Source organism: Lepisma saccharinum, chromosome 7 (assembly GCF_977018435.1).
Source record: "Lepisma saccharinum chromosome 7, izLepSacc3.1, whole genome shotgun sequence".
Classification (NCBI taxonomy): Eukaryota; Metazoa; Arthropoda; class Insecta; order Zygentoma; family Lepismatidae; genus Lepisma; species Lepisma saccharinum.
The window spans coordinates 56,067,806-56,089,632 of record NC_139235.1 but is presented as its reverse complement, the minus strand read 5'-3'; positions in this window follow the sequence as shown (position 1 = coordinate 56,089,632).

Here is a 21,827-nt window from a genome sequence, read left to right as displayed (position 1 = left end):
TCCAACTGATATTTTTATCCAGCATAGAATATTAGATTTGAATCCCAAGAAATTGTATATAATAAACAACAACAAAAATGCCGAATCAAAAACATTGTAATCAATGCAATAAGAATATATCCAGCCCCAATTGGGCCAAGCACCAAAAGATTTGTAACCCAGACAAATACAGAACTCCCACAAAAATATGCCCCAAATGCCATAGAAAATACAGCATGCAATACTTTACATATACACATAAAGATACTTGCTCTGCACAATCATCAACACAACCATCTACATCTGGTCTGAAAAGAAAGCATGAAGCACCTGTTAATGCTAGAGCAGCAAAGCAGCCACGCCATGAACCCATCCGTAGCAGTTTTAATGCCCAACTTAGGGATTATCGGTTTGTATCAGAGCCAAGATGTGGCATTAAGAATTTCTTGAACAGTGTAAATCCTAATGTGCAGGCAATTCTAAATGCACAAAATGGCTCTTATAAGCTCTCCCTCAAATTGTTTATACAATATAAGAAACCAAATGGCACAAAATTTACACAGCCCCACATAACAGAAACTGTATCGGTATACTCAAATACAAATTCGGACAGAATAATAAGCAATTTGATGGAACAACTGAACATTAAACACTCTGAATTTGCGGCAAAAGAGTCAGGATGGAGCCTATGTGGCTCTCCGCACAAGTTATATGTTAATATTTCTGAATTCAGCCCATTAAAAGGTTCTACATATTTGCCATTACCTGACAATATTAAAAACAGAAGAGCCGTGGTTAATATTGAAAATACCGACCAGAAATGTTTTTTGTGGTGTATATTAGCTGTTTTGTTTCCAGTTTCAAGGCATCCAGAGAGAATAAGTTATTACAAACAACATGAACATCTTTTTGACGATGCAATGGAGGGTTTAGAATATCCAATGTCTGTTCAGAATATTGATAAATTTGAAAAAATGGCCAAGCATATCAATGGCAAACAATTATCTATTAATGTATTTATTTGTTCCACTGGCAATTGCTTGATAGCACCTCTCAGAATCAGTACATTTGATGATGAATCTGCTGTTCCGATTGATATGCTCTTAATTGAAGAGGATGGCAAATATCATTACACTCTGATACATAATCTTCAAGCTTTAGTGAGAACACAACTAGACAAATATAAAAAAATATTTAAGTTGTGCAGAAGATGCTTAACTGTATTTGATGGTCAAAAAATGGTGAAAGGGGTTCGGGAAGAGAGTGCAGAAATTGCTAAAAACAAGTTAATTGAGCATCTGAAATACTGTGGGAACCATAAACCTGTTCATATGGTGATGCCTAATCCAAGTGAAAATTGCAAATTCAAAAAGTTTGAAGCCTTGTTGGAACACCCAGCATATATTGTCTATGATTTTGAATCGAACCTCAAACCTCTTGCATTCTGCAATCCAGATCCTGATGAATCTTCAAGTACACCATACCAGCTACATGAACCTTCCAGCTTTTGTTATACAGTTATACGGGATGGTGTAGCTAGTGAGCCATACTTATACATGGGACCAGATGCCATCAAAATATTTGCAAATAGAATAGAAAATGAGTGCCGTGACATAGCATCTAACAATATATTAAAATCAAAACCTATGTTGCCTTTAACAGAGAAACAGATTGAAGATTTCAACAATGCAGAAAAATGCCCGGTATGTGATTCTGAATTTTCAGATACAAATATCAAGGTGAAACACCATTCTCATACAGATGGTAAATTCTTAATGGCCCTGTGTAATAGCTGCAATATTCAGATCAAGAGACCAAGATTTATCCCCATATTTTGCCATGGAGCATCCAATTATGATTTTCATCATCTGATCAGGTACGAGGGGTTTGACAAGCAGAATTTAAATATTTTAGCTGAAAATGATGAGAAATATATATCTATTAGCAAGATAATTAAAGTTAATGGTGTTCCTATTCACATAAGATTTCTTGATTCTTACAGATTTTTATCTGCTAGCCTGCCTACACTGGCAAATCAATTATCTGATGATAAATTCAAAATCACACGTGCCATGTTTCCAAATCAGGACCTGAAATTAATTAGGCGGAAGGGTGTATATCCATATGACTATGTTACAGATTTTTCTAAATTTGATGAGTGTTCTCTGCCACCACAAGAAGAGTTTTACAGCAGAATCAGAGGATCTGGAATCACTGATGAAGATTATCACCATGACAAGTTGATGTGGAACAATTTAAAATGCAAGACATTTGGTGATTATCACAGGGCATATTTGAAACTTGATGTCACCCTCTCAGCTGATATATTGCAGGCATTTAGAAAATCTTCCATGCAAAATTATAAGCTGGATCCAATATATTTTTACAGTGCCCCGGGCCTAGCATGGGCTGCAATGTTTTTGAACACTAAAATGCATTTGGATCTGATCCCAGATCAAGATAAGTATCTGTTTATGGAGAAATGTATAAGAGGGGGGATGGTGCAATGTTCCCAGAGATATGCCAGAGCAAATAACAAATATATGCCTGATTATGATCCAGCACGGCCATCAAATTATATACTGTATGTAGATGCAAACAGCCTCTATGGTCATGCCATGATGCAAAAACTGCCATATGCAGGGCTTGAATGGGTTGAAGATTTCAATATTGAAGATCTTAAGGATTTTGATGACAGTGACTGTGGCCTCTTCCTAGAGGCTGATCTGATAATTCCTGATGATTTGCACAATACATTTTCTGATCTGCCCCCAATTTCCGAGGTTCAGTGTTCACCTGGCTCTAAACAGAAGAAGCTCATGATGACTCTGGAGCCGAAACAGGGTTATGTCATATATTACAAAAACCTCCAGTTCCTGATGCATCATGGTGTTCAAGTGACCAAAGTTGGAAAAGTTTTGAGGTTCAGGCACTCAGAATGGTTGAAACCATACATTGATACAAATACAGAGCTTCGTACATCTGCAAAGAGCCAATTTGATAAGGGCTTGTTTAAATTGATGGTGAATTCAGTGTATGGCAAAACTATTGAAAATGTCAGAAAACATACCGATGTTAAAATAATTACTGACCCCAGCCTGAGCAAAAAATTGGTTGCAAAGCCCAACTTCAATTACAGAAGAATTTATGATGAGCACATGGCACTTTTCAACATGAAGAAAACAAAGATTAAGTTTGATAAACCTATTTATGTAGGGGCTGCGATATTGGAATCGTCCAAATTACATATGTTAACATTGTATTATGATGTGTTGAAACCTTTTTATGGTGATAATATAAAATTGATGTACATGGATACAGATAGTTTTATTCTTGATATTAAAACAGAAGATGTTTATCAAGATATGTTACAGCCTGAATTGTTTCAATACTTTGATACCAGTGAACATACAATAATTAAACACCACAACAAAAAGGTACCTGGCAAGTTAAAAGATGAGACACTTGGTGATGTTATTGTGGAATTTGCTGGGTTAAGTGCCAAGATGTATACTTTTAAAACATGTAGTGGTGTTGCTGCCAAAAAGGCCAACGGTATTGTCAAAGTAACTGTGGAAAAAGATCTTGAATTTGAAGATTATAAAAATTGCATCAAATCCCAGAGTTTAATCAGAACATCAGAATCCAGAATCCAGAGTGTGGATCACTTGCTGACTAGCAATGTTGTAAGAAAAGTGGCTCTGGACCCACATGATGATAAGAGATGCATTTTATCATGTGGCATACATACTTTACCGTGGGGGCATTGTGATTTGAAAAATGGAAATCAATGCCCAATCACAGAGCATGATTTGAAATAAATAAACATGCCTATGAACTTATTTGGGTTCAAAAAACAGGCTATTATGGAGCTACCAACACCACAACCCTCTTCTGATATGCTGTCTAAACTGAGTGGCTTGTTAATTATTCATCTGAACAGCATACTTACAGATGTTGATGATGAAACGGGCAAAACATTGTACATATTTAACAATAATTTAAATCATTACCAATTACCTGTAGGTGGGCAATTACAATTTATTACAACCCCTGAGGGTGATGTTAAAATTTCAGTAGGGAGAAATATTTATAGAATTAAGCACTCAAACATGGTTTCTGGCACTGTATATACTGTTTCTGCTGGTGACTGCTTATATATTGAGGTCCCTGGATCCTATGACAAGCTTATACCCTTTTTTATAGAATTAAGAATCAGATACTCTATAATAAATAACCATTAAAACAAAAATGCCTAATGATATATTTGGCCATACAAGACATGAGGATCACAGTGATGAGATTTTGATGCTTGATGTCAGAGTCAAGAAATTAAGAAGTGATTTACAAGCTTTACAAACTACACTCAATGCCAGTCTTCAATTAGAAATTACAAATTTGCAATCACAATGCATGGACCCTCTTCTTAAAATTGATTCTGAACTCAAAGTGCTGCTTCAGAAATATACTGACCTGGCAACATTGGATAATTTTCAAAGTTTAGAAGAAGCTGTGGCAGCTCTTCAAGCCAAATTTAAGACCCAGGCCACCAACTCTGAGCAATTGAAACAGCAATTGGAAGAGCAAATAAATAATGTCCAGGCACAGCTCCAAACAATTGTCAAAAGCATAAAATCACAAGAAGATTTTGATCTAGTGATTTCCACTCTAAAGGAACAGATTCAATCACTCCAGATACCTAATCTGGACCCCTTGAACAATGCCATAGCCGAGGTTAAAGAAAAAATTGAGACACTTGAAAATTTTATGAACAATTTGCCATCTTCTGATGCTTTGAATGCAATAACTCGGAGTGTTGCAAACATCAAGCTGCAACTTGAAACATATGAAGATTTTGGAAAAATTCAAAGTTCCATAACCCATCTTGAAGGTACAATAGCAGCAGTGCAAAGTGATTTGGCAAATGTACTAGAATCCCGATTGCCTGGAATTGTAGACACACTTGTCAGTGTCCAGCAACAAATCACAAAGCTTGAAAACCTCAACACCGAATCTGAACTATCTCATTTTCATCACTTGATAGATGATATCCAAACAAAGCTTGAAATTTTACAACAATCAACACCCACTCAGGCAGATATAGCCCTGCTCCAAAATGCTATGCAAAATGTGGCTGATGCTTCTGAATTAAATAATGTAAAATTGGCACTTGAATTTTTGCAAAATACAGTATCAAATCTACCTACATCACAGGAACTTAAAAATATTAAGAGGGCAGTGAATCGCATATTGAAATCAGAAGATATCAAGAATATCCAGACAGAGATCAAACAACTCACTCAGACAGTTGCCACTCTACCAACCAATCAACATATTAATGAACTGCATGCCCTGTTTGAGGATATCAGAAGACAGGTCCATGATCTTACTGCTCAAAATTCAAAATTGGCAGTTGTTGAAAATTTATAGCAAATTGTAGCTAATATCAAGCAACAGCTAGGGACCATGGAATCCAATCAAGCAAATGCTCTGTCTGTTTTTGCTACCCAGCTTCAAGAGATTGTGCAACAATACAAGAAACTTGTTGTGGACATAAAGATCAAGCCAGGCCATGATGATGTTGTTAGGACTATCAATGAGCACCTTGAATCTGTAACAAGCAGATTGCTTACAGCAGAAAAAGAAATAACAGGCATAATCGAGAATCCAAAACATACAGTAATTCTTGAATTGTACAGCATCCCCAACAAAGAATATGATTCACCATTTACACCGGGTGGCAAAATATATATGCTGTCCCCTGCACAATTTTATTACCAATTTTTTGTTGGGGGCACACTGAGACCAATCAAGATCAAATATTGGCATCAGCCACAGGCACACCACTACCCTACCTTATCAATAACAAATGCTGATAACAAAGTAAAAATCACCAGTGTAGAGTTAGAGGATTTTACAGACCCCAATACATTAGAAAGAGCCTATACTGAAGATGATGGCACTTTGGAATTTAAAATACATACTGGAGACAAATTATATTTAGAAAATCCTGCAGTCTCAGCTGCTGAACACCCCATAGTTGCAATATTCTTGTTTACAGATTATGTCTAGACAAATTATTGTTGATGAATTACACAAACAAGCCAGACATAATTTTAAGAGACTCCCAGTAGTCACAAAAGGCATAGATGATTTATGGCAGAGCGACTTGATTGAAATGGCAAGTGGGCAGTTGAAAAACTTAGACAAAATCAACAAGGGCTACAAGTATCTACTCACTGTCATAGACACATTTTCAAAATTTGCCTGGGCTCTGCCACTCAAATCCAAGACTGGAAAATGTGTTACAGAAGCCATCAGGACAATCATCAATCAGAGTGGAAGATCACCGCGCTATTTGCAAACAGATAATGGCAAAGAATTTTATAATTCAGTGTTCCAACAATTTATTAAAAGCCAGGCAATAAAACATTACTCGAGTTACAGTGACCTCAAAGCCTCAATTGTAGAGAGATTCAACAAAACCCTAAAAAATCTTATGTATAAACAATTTACACTTCAAGGTAATTATAAATGGCTTAATATTCTTCCAGAACTTCTACATAAATATAACAACTCGGTCCATTCCACAATCAACATGAAACCCTCTGAAGTAACTTCATCTGATGAGCAAAAATTGATCAGGACTGTTTATTATCCTAGATACCAGCCAACAACAAGAAAGGCCAAATACAGGGTGGGCGATCAAGTAAGAATCAGCAAATATAAGCACTTATTCAAAAAAGGCTTTACAAGAAACTGGAGCACTGAATTATTTACAGTGGTTCAAGTTAAACCCGGGACTCTTAACACATATATAATAAAAGATCATCGAGGAGAAATTCTCAAAGGCAGGTTCTATGAACAAGAGCTCAGCAAAACTAAACAGCCTGACACATATCTCATAGAAAAAATCATCCGCAGAAAAGGCAACAAGTTATTTGTCAAATGGCTAGGACTTCCAGAACACAGCTGGATCGATGCAGACAAAATAATAATATGAGCACCTGGGATGTTATAAAAAGGCTCCCAGAACCTGAACAACAGAATAAGAGAAATGGCAACTTGCTGCCTGATAATATTAGGTGTCTTATTGTTGGGCCATCAGCTTGTGGTAAAACTACACTAATGGTTGATAATTTTTTATTGGCACCCAACTGGTTAGACTGGAAAAACAGGCACTTGTATATCTTCTCTAAGAGCTTGGAACAATTAAAATATCAGCAGTTGATGAAGCTATATGATGGATTGGATATAGCCATTTTTGAATCAGATGTTAAGCCACTCCATGAATGTCTTGATAATTCTGTTGTTGTGTTTGATGACATTATACTGGATAATCAAAACAAGGTTAGAAATTTTTTTACACAGGGCGGGCACAAAAACATAGATTGCTTCTACCTGGCACAGACTTTTTCTAAAATTCCGAAGCAGCTGATCCGAGACAACAGCAATTTTATATGTGTGTTTCATCAAGATCATACCAACCTCAAACACATACATGATGAATATGTAGGTGGGGACTTGAGCTACAATGATTTTTCCAAGTTTTGCAGCAGGTGCTGGAACCAGGACAGTTATGGGTTTGTCACAATTGATATGACAAGAACACCCAATAGTGGCAAATACAGAAATAAAATCAACGATTTTCTAGACGTTGAGACATATATAAATAACCATGAAAAGGCCAATCATTGATGATCTTAAGTTAAGAGATTATCTTGTAAAAAGATTTAAGGGATGGAAATCTGAGAACCGTGGAATTTATGAAAAACACAAACAAACAGAACAGCCTGTAATTGATGCTATTAATAATTTAGGTAAGAATATCAAAACTGTTACAGAGCAAAATCAAAATTTGATCACAGAGCTTGTACCTGTAGCTGCTAGGAACATATTAGATTATCCATTCACCCCACTTTCCAGTATTCATACGCCTAGTCCTGTTGCTCCTAGAAGAATTGAAGCTACTCAGGATCCTATTGAATTGGGTCTTCTTGCTCAAAAATATTTAACCACACCTAAAGACAACAAAGATGAGGTGTTTGGCTTATATGCTGATACAGAGCTTGATGGCAGCATCATACATAGAATTGGCAATTTCAGAGTAACTTTTATGGGGGATGATCTGATTGTTTATTCAGAATCTCGTCTCGGAGAAAAAGGTGCTTTTGTTAAGTACCCCGGAACACCTGGATTGTGGGAACTGATGACTAGGAAAAGGCCTGGCAGCTATACAGATCAAGATTATGAACATTACAAAGAAATATTAATAAAATCAGATGCTCTATACCAGAACAATGATCCCACACAAAAAAGAGTCAAGTCTAGCAGTGGAGCAAAATACAACAATTTAATCAAGCCCATATGGTCACAGATCAAGACTGGCAGTGGAATCAAACAATACAACACCCTGCCTAAAGAATTTGTGTGGGTTGATGATGTCAGGAAACTTGTAGATAGGTTATTGGTGATAGCTGGGGAGGAAAATGCTGGGAACCACAATTTTTACAATGAAAAGGTTGGAATTATGGACATGATAAGCACAAAATTGTCTAATTTTATAGTGAATGACACTAAGGGGATTGGATATCTCATAAAAATTATTAATACTCTACCACCTAAATTTTGGAATATTTCTGAGGGTCGGGGCCTTGTTAATGACATTATAAACAAGCTGCCATTTGAACTACACATTCCAGGCTATCAGTATTGTGGTCCAGGCACAAAATTGGATCATAGATTAAACAGAGGGGATCCTGGTGTAAATCCCCTAGATGCTGCTTGTAGAGACCATGACATAGCATACAACACACATTCTGATCTTGACAAGAGACATGTTGCAGACAAAAAATTAGAAGAGGCTGCATTTGTAGATTTGTAAGCAAAGATGCTTCTTTGAGTGAGAGAATAGCAGCATTGGGGACCACCATAGCTATGAACACCAAACAAAAACTGGGGTGGGGGCTGTGAATATATATATATAATAAACCTAGAATGAAGGCCAAGGGTGTTATGTATCAAATGCCTTATGCAGGTCTTAAATCTCTTAAAACTATTGATAGTCTTTTAACCAAAAAGCAGCGCAAGAAAAAAAGCTCTTGTCTTGCAAAGGGCCATGGTATGAAATTGTTGCTTAGCACCCCCCAATTAAAAAAATTACAGCAATCCAGGAAAAAATCACATGTGGGGGGTTTCATATTTACTATCCCGGCCATCTTAGCTGCTCTCGGGGCTGTTGGGAGCTTGGCTGGGGGATCAGCCGCCATAGCAAAAACGGTAATAGATGCCAAGAAGAATAAGGCAGAATTAGATGAGCAGAAGCGCCATAACCTGGCCATGGAGAAACAAGGCAAAGGTGTTAAGAGAGCCATGAATAAGTTTAAAAAAAACAAGAACCGCTTACAAACCAAGATACTGAAGCTTTAATCAAGCCACTGGGCATCAAAAATTTTAGAGGTGTGTACATGTCTGATTCTTTACCGGAACAACCACTCAACAAAGAGTGTGGCATTGTTAATTTGGATAAGTACAAAAATCAGGGCACTCACTGGATTTGTTATCTTAAATATTTAAACAATGAGGCATTTGTGTTTGATTCATTTGGAGGTGTTCCACCTGAAAATTTAGTAAAATATCTAAAATCAGCTAATCTTTATTACAATAATGCCCGTGTTCAAAATTTCAAAGATGTTAATTGCGGACATTTGTGTTTATCTGTTCTCAGATATATGTCTCAAATAAATAAACCAACAATTGAAAATTTTCAAAAAGCCTTGTGGTATCTGAAACATCATGGGGGTATTCCATCTCACCAGCCAAAATTCAATATTGAAACTCAAATTGCATGATGACATAGTGTATCCCAAAACAATAGCTCTCAGACCATTTTATGGCATGTACTTGATCCCTAATATTACACACCACAACAACAAAATTGCAGTTGGGGATCAAAAAATTGTCATCACTCCAGGGCAGTATAATCTGTCCACTCTAAATGCTCAATTACCCAGAGGTTTAGTGTTAAGTCAAAATTCTGTCACTCACAGAGTAGAGATTGTATCTGCTACAGAAACAGTGGATCTGGGTACTATAGGAGAACTGCTAGGATTTGAGAACAACACAAAACTTGAACCAGCAATCAAACACACTGCTATGAATATACCCAAATTCTTAGCCATAGAGACTCTGAATATTCACTGTAATGTGGCCGAGGGTATGATCACCAAATCAAATGGCATAGGCACTCACAAACAAACAGGCATCATTGCAACATTCAAACCTAATTCCGAATTTATGGAGCCAATCATCTACAATCCATCCCCAACATTATATTTTCCTGCGTGCCATAACAGAATAGATTATATTGAATTGATGGTCACTAATGAAAAAGAAGAATTAGTTGATTTTGCTGGAGCCACAACAACTGCAATCATAGAGATTAACATTTAAATAAAAATACATACAATGGAAAATATTGAGAGTTATGAGCTACAATCATTCCCTCCAAACAGGAGGACATTTGCAAATTTAAATCAACCCAACACAGAAATTGAAGTTGATCTTGATGTAGGGGATGGATTTATACACCCTCACAGAGCAGATCTATACATCAAATTTGATGTTGTAAAGCTCGATGGAACAGATTATCCGGCAAATTCAAACATAAGATTGGTGGACAATTTTGTGCAGCATCTTTTCTCTGAAATTGAGATCAGAAAACATGGTGTTGTTATAAACAGAATAGATTATCCCGGTATTACCTCCACAGCTTTGGCCACATTAAAATTATCCAAAACCGAGGCTTCTTACTACAAAATAGGTGGATTTGAGGCTGGTGATAAGATATTATCCAAAAGCCACACAGTGCTGTTCCCCATGCGCCTGTTGCCAGGATTCTTCTCAGATTACAAAGATATCATGTGGAAGGGTGGTTTAAGAATTACATTTAGAAGAGCTGCCAATGATAATAATGCTTTGATGAGGTACAGTGCGATAAACTCTACCGGGGAAGCTCTGCCTAATACCCTACCTGATGCAGGCAAATGCATTATTCAGACTATGGAGCTAAGAATCCCTGTTGTTGAGTATGAAGCCAGTTATGCTCTTAAATACAAAGCTGATATAATAAAAAATCCACAGGTTCTTTTGCAATTTTATACATATCAATGCGTACAGAAGCCCGCCGCTGGTTCTTATTATGAGTTTGATGCTACAAATTCATTCTCCAGTATACAATATGACATGCCGGATTTTGTGGTGGTACTGTTTCAGACTGGAAGACACAACAATCAGGAAAAAAATTCAAGCAAATTTGATAACTGCAACATCAAGAACATATATCTTAAAAATGGCAGAAATGAGGTATTCCCTAGAGAAAATTACAATTTAGACATGTCCAAGAATGATTTCCTCAAATTATATGAGGCATTTACGGCATTCAAAAGAGTCACAACTGGCAATACTGACATGTATTACACACCAGATGAATTCAAAGCACAGAGACCCACGTTTGTAATCAACACTTCAAAAAGAAAACAGGTTGTGGTGAATGACAGGACAAACATTAAAATTATCTGTGAATTTCATGAGGCATTACCTGATGACACCATATGTAGTGTTATTCTCATAGGTGAAAAATCATATGTTTATGATGTAAGAAATGAGAGGGTCACGGAGCAATTCTAGAGGGTCTCTGCATATTGCATTGTCTTAGTACTAGATATGCAAGATGAGCCTGGTGTCCAATTGAACTCAAACCGGAAGTGGACCGGAAGTGGACCGGAAGTGGACCGGAAGTAGACCGGAAGTGGACCGGAAGTGGACCGGAAGTAAATATGTGTGGGTGGGTGTGGGTGTGGGTGGGTGTAGGTGGGTGTGTATGGGTATGGGTATCTGAGGGGGTTCATACTTTCTGAGGGGGTCATACTTTCTCATGGAATCCATGAGGGCTTTTTTACAAAAATCTTGGATTAGACGGGGTTCCACACTTGAGCAAAAAGCTCATATGGGCATGTTGAGCTTGTTTTAAGTGTAGCCAAATCTGCTTGAGGGGGGTTCATACTTTCGTGGGTTTATCCCACCGTAAATACCACTACTGTAGTCGTTGTCGTGGAGATTTGAAATAACCATTTTGATTGTTGAAACAATGTAATACAAACTAAGGAATCACGTTTTAAGATAACATTAATTAAAATTTCAAACTCGCATATCTCCGTTACTTTAGAAGATACTGAGATGATTTTACACTCAATGGAATCAGGTCGACGCTCTTTTTTTCCCATCCAGAAAAATTGAATCCATGTGTAATATTCATGCTTAGTTACCATGGAAACTCTCATAACAATCATGTAAACAATCTATTTGTGCGTGATTGTAGTCGTCATCATAGAGATTTGAAATAACCATTTTGATTGTTGAAACAATGTAATACAAACTAAGGAATCACGTTTTACGATAACATTATATAAAATTTTAAACTCGCATATCTCCGTTACTGTAGATGATACTGAAGTGATTTTAAAAACAATGTAATCAGGTCGACGCTCTCTATTGGCACATCCCGAAAAATTGAATCCATGTGTAATATTCATGCTTAGGTACCATGGAAACTCTCATAACAATCATGTAAACAATCTATTTGGGCGTCATTGTAGTCGTCGTCGTGGAGATTTGAAATAAACATTTAGATTGTTGAAACAATGTAATACAACCTAAGGCCTCACGTTTTACGAAAACATTATATAAAATTTCAAACTCGCACATCTCCGTTACTATAGAAGATACTGAAATGATTTTACACTCAATGGAATCAGGTCAACGCTCTCTATTGGCTCATCCGGAAAAATTGAATCCATGTGTAATATTCAAGCTTAGTTACCATGGAAACTCTCATAACAATAAAGTAAACAATATTTTTTTGCGTGATTGTAGTCGTCGTCTTGGAGATCTGAAATAACCATTTTTATTGTTGAAACAATGTAATACAAACTAAGGAATCACGTTTTAAGATAACATTATATAAAATTTCAAACTCGCATATCTCCGTTACTTTAGAAGATACTGAAATGATTTTACACACAATGGAATCAGGTCGACGCTCTCTTTTCCCCCATCCAGAAAAATTGAATCCATGTGTAATATTCATGCTTAGTTACTGTGGAAACTCTCATAACAATCGTGTAAACAATCTATTTGTGCGTGATTGTAGTAGTCATCATAGAGATTTGAAATAACCATTTTGATTGTTACAACAATGTAATACAAACTAAGGTATCACGTTTTACGTTAACATTATATAAAATTTTAAACTCGCATATCTCCGTTACTGTAGATGATACTGAAGTGATTTTAAAAACAATGTAATCAGGTCGACGCTCTCTATTGGCACATCCGGAAAAATTGAATCCATCTGTAATATTATATGCTTAGTTACCATGGAAACTCTCATAACAATCATGTAAACAATCTATTTGGGCGTGATTGTAATCGTCGTCGTGGAGATTTGAAATAACCATTTTGATTGTATAAACAATGTAATAAAAACTAAGGAATCACGTTTTAAGATAACATTATATAAGATTTCAAACTCGCATATCTCCTTTACTATAGAAGGTAATGAAGTGATTTGACACTCAATGGAATCAGGTCAACGCTCTCTTTTGGCACATCCCGAAAATTGAATCATTGTGTAATATTCATGCTTAGTTACCATGGAATCTCTCATAACAATCATGTAAACAATCTATTTGTGCGTGATTGTAGCTGTCGTCGTGGAGAACTGAAATAACCATTTTGATTGTTGAAACAATGTAATACAAACTAAGCCCTCACGCTTTACGATAACATTATATAAAATTTCAAACTCGCATATCTCCGTTACTATAGAAAATACTGAAATGATTTTATACTCAATGGAATCAGGTCAACGCTCTCTTTTGGCACATCCCGAAAAATTGAATCCATGTGTAATATTCATGCTTAGTTACCATGGAAACTCTCATAACAATAAAGTAAACAATATTTTTTTGCGTGATTGTAGTCGTCGTCGTGGAGATCTGAAATAACCATTTTGATTGTTGAGAAAATGTAATAAAAACTAAGGAATCACGTTTTAATATAACATTATATAAAATTTCAAACTCGCATATCTCCGTTACTATAGAAGATACTGAAGTGATTTTACAATCAATGGAATAAGGTCAACGCTCTCTATTTTCACATCCGAAAAAATTGAATTCGTGTGTAATATTCATGCTTAGTTACCATGGAAACTCTCATAACAATAATTTAAACAATCTATTGGTGCGTGATTGTAGTCGTCGTCATAGGGATTTGTAATAACCATTTTGATTATTGAAACAATGTAATACAAACTAAGGAATCACGTTTTACGATAACATTATATAAAATTTTAAACTCGCATATCTCCGTTACTATAGAAGATACCTAAGTGATTTTAAAATCAATGTAATCAGGACGACGCTCTCTATTGGCACATCGGGAAAAATTGAATCCATGTGTAATATCCATGGTTAGGTACCACGGAAACTCTCATAACAATCATGTAAACAATCTATTTGTGCGTGATTGTAGTCGGCGTCGTGGAGATTTGAAATAACCATTTTGATTGTTGAAACAATGTAATACAAACTAAGGTCTCACGCTTTACGATAACATTATATAAAATTACAAACTTGCATATCTCCGTTACTATAGAAAATACGGAAGTGATTTTACAATCAATGGAATCAGGTCGACGCTCTCTATTGGCTCATCCGGAAAAATTGAATCCATGTGTAATATTCATGCGTAGTTACCATGGAAACACTCGTAACAATCATGTAAACAATCTATTTGTACGTGATTGTCGTCGTCCTCGTTGAGATTTGTAATAACCATTTGGATTGTTGAAACAATGTAATACAAACTAAAGGATCACGTTTTAAAATTACATTATATAAACTTCACACTCGCATATCTCCGTTACTATAGAAAATACTGAAGTGTACTTTACACTCAATGGAATCAGGTCGACGCTCTCTATTGGCACATTGGGAAAAATTGAATCCATGTTTAATATTCATTCTTTCTTACCATGTAAATTCTCATAACAATCATGTAAACAATCTATTTGTGCGTGATTGTAGTCGTCGTCGTGGAGATTTTAAATAACCATTTTGATTCTTGAAACAATGTAATACAAGCTAAGGCCTCACGCTTTACGAAAACATTATATAAAATTTCAAACTCGCATATCTCCGTTACTATAAAAGATAATGAAGTGACTTTACAATCAATGGAATCAGTTCGACGCTCTCTATTGGCTCATCCCGAAAAATTGAATCCATGTGTAATATTCATGCTTAGTTACCATGGAAACTCACATAACAATGATGTAAACAATCTATTTGGGCGTGATTGTAGTCGTCGTCGTGGAGATTTTAAATAAACATTTAGATTGTTGAAACAATGGAATACAACCTAAGGCCTCACGTTTTACGATAACATTATATAATATTTCAAACTCGCACATCTCCGTTACTATAGAAGATACTGAAATGATTTTACACTCAATGGAATCAGGTCAACGCTCTCTATTGGCTCATCCGGAAAAATTGAATCCATGTGTAATATTCATGCTTAGTTACCATGGAAACTCTCATAACAATAAAGTAAACAATATTTTTTTGCGTGATTGTAGTCGTCGTCGTGGAGATGTGAAATAACCATTTTGATTGTTGAAACAATGTAATACAAACTAAGGAATCACGTTTTAAGATAACATTATATAAAATTTCAAACTCGCATATCTCCGTTACTATAGAAGATACTGAAATGATTTTACACTCAATGGAATCAGGTCGACGCTCTCTTTTTTCCCATCCAGAAAAATTGAATCCATGTGTAATATTCATGCTTAGTTACCATGGAAACTCTCATAACAATCATGTAAACAATCTATTTGTGCGTGATTGTAGTCGTCATCATAGAGATTTGAAATAACCATTTTGATTGTTGAAACAATGTAATACAAACTAAGGAATCACGATTTACGATAACATTATATAAAATTTTAAACTCGCATATCTCCGTTACTGTAGATGATACTGAAGTGATTTTAAAAACAATGTAATCAGGTCGACGATCTCTATTGGCACATCCGGAAAAATTGAATCCATGTGTAATATTATATGCTTAGTTACCATGGAAACTCTCATAACAATCATGTAAACAATCTATTTGTACATGATTGTCGTCGTCCTCGTTGAGATTTGTAATAACAATTTTGATTGTTGAAACAATGTAATACAAACTAAAGAATCACGTCTTAAAATTACATTATATAAAATTTCACACTCGCATATCTCCGTTACTATAGAAGATACTGAAGTGTACTTTACACTCAATGGAATCAGCTCGACGCTCTCTATTATCACATCGGGAAAAATTGAATCCATGTTTAATATTCATTCTTTCTTACCATGTAAACTCTCATAACAATTTTGTAAACAATCTATTTGTGCGTGATTGTAGTCGTCGTCGTGGAGATTTTAAATAACCATTTTGATTGTTGAAACAATGTAATACAAGCTAAGGCCTCACGCTTTACGAAAACATTATATAAAATTTCAAACTCGCATATCTCTTTACTATGAAAGATAATTAAGTGACTTTACAATCAATGGAATCAGTTCGACGCTCTCTATTGGCTCATCCGGAAAAATTGAATCCATGTGTAATATTCATGCTTAGTTACCATGGAAACTCTCATAACAATCATGTAAACAATCTATTTGGGCGTGATTGTAGTCGTCGTAGTGGAGATTTGAAATAACCATTTTGATTGTTGAATCAATGTAATACAAACTAAGGAATCACGTTTTAAGATAACATTATATAAAATTTCACACTCGTATATCTCCGTTACTTTAGAAGATACTGAAGTTTACTTTCCACTCAATGAAATCAGGTCGACATTCTGCATTGGCCCATCCGGAAAAATTGAATCCATGTATAATATTCATGCTTAGTTACCATGGAGGGTCTCATAACAATCATGTTAGCAATCTATTTGTGCGTGATTGTAGTCGTCGTTGTGGAGATTTGAAATAAACATTTTGATTGTTGAAACAATATAATACAATCTAAGGCCTCACGTTTTACGATAACATTATATAAAATTTCAAACTCGCATATCTCCGTTACTTTAGAAGATACTGAAATGATTTTACACTCAATGGAATCAGGTCAACGCTCTCTATTGGCTCATCCGGAAAAATTGAATCCATGTGTAATATTCAAGCTTAGTTACCATGGAAACTCTCATAACAATAGAGTAAACAATATTTTTTTGCGTGATTGTAGTCGTCGTCTTGGAGATTTGAAATAACCATTTTTATTGTTGAAACAATGTAATACAAACTAAGGAATCACGTTTTAAGATAACATTATATAAAATTTCAAACTCGCATATCTCCGTTACTTTAGAAGATACTGAAATGATTTTACACTCAATGGAATCAGGTCAACGCTCTCTATTGGCTCATCCGGAAAAATTGAATCCATGTGTAATATTCAAGCTTAGTTACCATGGAAACTCTCATAACAATAAAGTAAACAATATTTTTTTGCGTGATTGTAGTCGTCGTCTTGGAGATCTGAAATAACCATTTTTATTGTTGAAACAATGTAATACAAACTAAGGAATCACGTTTTAAGATAACATTATATAAAATTTCAAACTCGCATATCTCCGTTACTTTAGAAGATACTGAAATGATTTTACACTCAATGGAATCAGGTCGACGCTCTCTTTTCTCCCTTCCAGAAAAATTGAATCCATGTGTAATATTCATGCTTAGTTACTGTGGAAACTCTCATAACAATCGTGTAAACAATCTATGTGTGCGTGATTGTAGCTGTCGTCGTGGAGAACTGAAATAACCATTTTGATTGTTGAAACAATGTAATACAAACTAAGGCCTCACGCTTTACGATAACATTATATAAAATTTCAAACTCGCACATCTCCGTTACTATAGAAGATACTGAAATGATTTTACACTCAATGGAATCATGTCAACGCTCTCTATTGGCTCATCCGGAAAAATTGAATCCATGTGTAATATTCATGCTTAGTTACCATGGAAACTCTCATAACAATCATGTAAACAATCTATTTGTGCGTGATTGTAGTAGTCATCATAGAGATTTGAAATAACCATTTTGATTGTTACAACAATGTAATACAAACTAAGGTATCACGTTTTACGTTAACATTATATAAAATTTTAAACTCGCATATCTCCGTTACTGTAGATGATACTGAAGTGATTTTAAAAACAATGTAATCAGGTCGACGCTCTCTATTGGCACATCCGGAAAAATTGAATCCATCTGTAATATTATATGCTTAGTTACCATGGAAACTCTCATAACAATCATGTAAACAATCTATTTGGGCGTGATTGTAATCGTCGTCGTGGAGATTTGAAATAACCATTTTGATTGTATAAACAATGTAATAAAAACTAAGGAATCACGTTTTAAGATAACATTATATAAGATTTCAAACTCGCATATCTCCTTTACTATAGAAGGTAATGAAGTGATTTGACACTCAATGGAATCAGGTCAACGCTCTCTTTTGGCACATCCCGAAAATTGAATCATTGTGTAATATTCATGCTTAGTTACCATGGAATCTCTCATAACAATCATGTAAACAATCTCTTTGTGCGTGATTGTAGCTGTCGTCGTGGAGAACTGAAATAACCATTTTGATTGTTGAAACAATGTAATACAAACTAAGCCCTCACGCTTTACGATAACATTATATAAAATTTCAAACTCGCATATCTCCGTTACTATAGAAAATACTGAAATGATTTTATACTCAATGGAATCAGGTCAACGCTCTCTTTTGGCACATCCCGAAAAATTGAATCCATGTGTAATATTCATGCTTAGTTACCATGGAAACTCTCATAACAATAAAGTAAACAATATTTTTTTGCGTGATTGAAGTCGTCGTCGTGGAGATCTGAAATAACCATTTTGATTGTTGAGAAAATGTAATAAAAACTAAGGAATCACGTTTTAATATAACATTATATAAAATTTCAAACTCGCATATCTCCGTTACTATAGAAGATACTGAAGTGATTTTACAATCAATGGAATAAGGTCAACGCTCTCTATTTTCACATCCGAAAAAATTGAATTCGTGTGTAATATTCATGCTTAGTTACCATGGAAACTCTCATAACAATAATTTAAACAATCTATTGGTGCGTGATTGTAGTCGTCGACATAGGGATTTGTAATAACCATTTTGATTATTGAAACAATGTAATACAAACTAAGGAATCACGTTTTACGATAACATTATATAAAATTTTAAACTCGCATATCTCCGTTACTATAGAAGATACCTAAGTGATTTTAAAATCAATGTAATCAGGACGACGCTCTCTATTGGCACATCGGGAAAAATTGAATCCATGTGTAATATCCATGGTTAGGTACCATGGAAACTCTCATAACAATCATGTAAACATTCTATTTGTGCGTGATTGTAGTCGGCGTCGTGGAGATTTGAAATAACCATTTTGATTGTTGAAACAATGTAATACAAACTAAGGTCTCACGCTTTACGATAACATTATATAAAATTACAAACTTGCATATCTCCGTTACTATAGAAAATACGGAAGTGATTTTACAATCAATGGAATCAGGTCGACGCTCTCTATTGGCTCATCCGGAAAAATTGAATCCATGTTTAATATTCATGCGTAGTTACCATGGAAACACTCGTAACAATCATGTAAACAATCTATTTGTACGTGATTGTCGTCGTCCTCGTTGAGATTTGTAATAACCATTTGGATTGTTGAAACAATGTAATACAAACTAAAGGATCACGTTTTAAAATTACATTATATAAACTTCACACTCGCATATCTCCGTTACTATAGAAGATACTGAAGTGTACTTTACACTCAATGGAATCAGGTCGACGATCTTTATTGGCACATTGGGAAAAAATTAATCCATGTTTAATATTGATTCTTTCTTACCATGTAAATTCTCATAACAATCATGTAAACAATCTATTTGTGCGTGATTGTAGTCGTCGTCGTGGAGATTTTAAATAACCATTTTGATTCTTGAGACAATGTAATACAAGCTAAGGCCTCACGCTTTACGAAAACATTATATAAAATTTCAAACTCCCATATCTCCGTTACTATAAAAGATAATGAAGTGACTTTACAATCAATGGAATCAGGTCGACGCTCTCTTTTGGCTCATCCCGAAAAATTGAATCCATGTGTAATATTCATGCTTAGTTACCATGGAAACTCACATAACGATGATGTAAACAATCTATTTGGGCGTGATTGTAGTCGTCGTCGTGGAGATTTTAAATAAACATTTAGATTTGTTGAAACAATGGAATACAACCTAATTCCTCACGTTTTACGATAACATTATATAATATTTCAAACTCGCACATCTCCGTTACTATAGAAGATACTGAAATGATTTTACACTCAATGGAATCAGGTCAACGCTCTCTATTGGCTCATCCGGAAAAATTGAATCCATGTGTAATATTCATGCTTAGTTACCATGGAAACTCTCATAACAATAAAGTAAACAATATTTTTTTGCGTGATTGTAGTCGTCGTCGTGGAGATGTGAAATAACCATTTTGATTGTTGAAACAATGTAATACAAACTAAGGAATCACGTTTTAAGATAACATTATATAAAATTTCAAACTCGCATATCTCCGTTACTATAGAAGATACTGAAATGATTTTACACTCAATGGAATCAGGTCGACGCTCTCTTTTTTCCCATCCAGAAAAATTGAATCCATGTGTAATATTCATGCTTAGTTACCATGGAAACTCTCATAACAATCATGTAAACAATCTATTTGTGCGTGATTGTAGTCGTCATCATAGAGATTTGAAATAACCATTTTGATTGTTGAAACAATGTAATACAAACTAAGGAATCACGATTTACGATAACATTATATAAAATTTAAACTCGCATATCTCCGTTACTGTAGATGATACTGAAGTGATTTTAAAAACAATGTAATCAGGTCGACGATCTCTATTGGCACATCCGGAAAAATTGAATCCATGTGTAATATTATATGCTTAGTTACCATGGAAACTCTCATAACAATCATGTAAACAATCTATTTGTACATGATTGTCGTCGTCCTCGTTGAGATTTGTAATAACAATTTTGATTGTTGAAACAATGTAATACAAACTAAAGAATCACGTCTTAAAATTACATTATATAAAATTTCACACTCGCATATCTCCGTTACTATAGAAGATACTGAAGTGTACTTTACACTCAATGGAATCAGCTCGACGCTCTCTATTGGCACATCGGGAAAAATTGAATCCATGTTTAATATTCATTCTTTCTTACCATGTAAACTCTCATAACAATTTTGTAAACAATCTATTTGTGCGTGATTGTAGTCGTCGTCGTGGAGATTTTAAATAACCATTTTGATTGTTGAAACAATGTAATACAAGCTAAGGCCTCACGCTTTACGAAAATATTATATAAAATTTCAAACTCGCATATCTCTTTACTATGAAAGATAATTAAGTGACTTTACAATCAATGGAATCAGTTCGACGCTCTCTATTGGCTCATCCGGAAAAATTGAATCCATGTGTAATATTCATGCTTAGTTACCATGGAAACTCTCATAACAATCATGTAAACAATCTATTTGGGCGTGATTGTAGTCGTCGTAGTGGAGATTTGAAATAACCATTTTGATTGTTGAATCAATG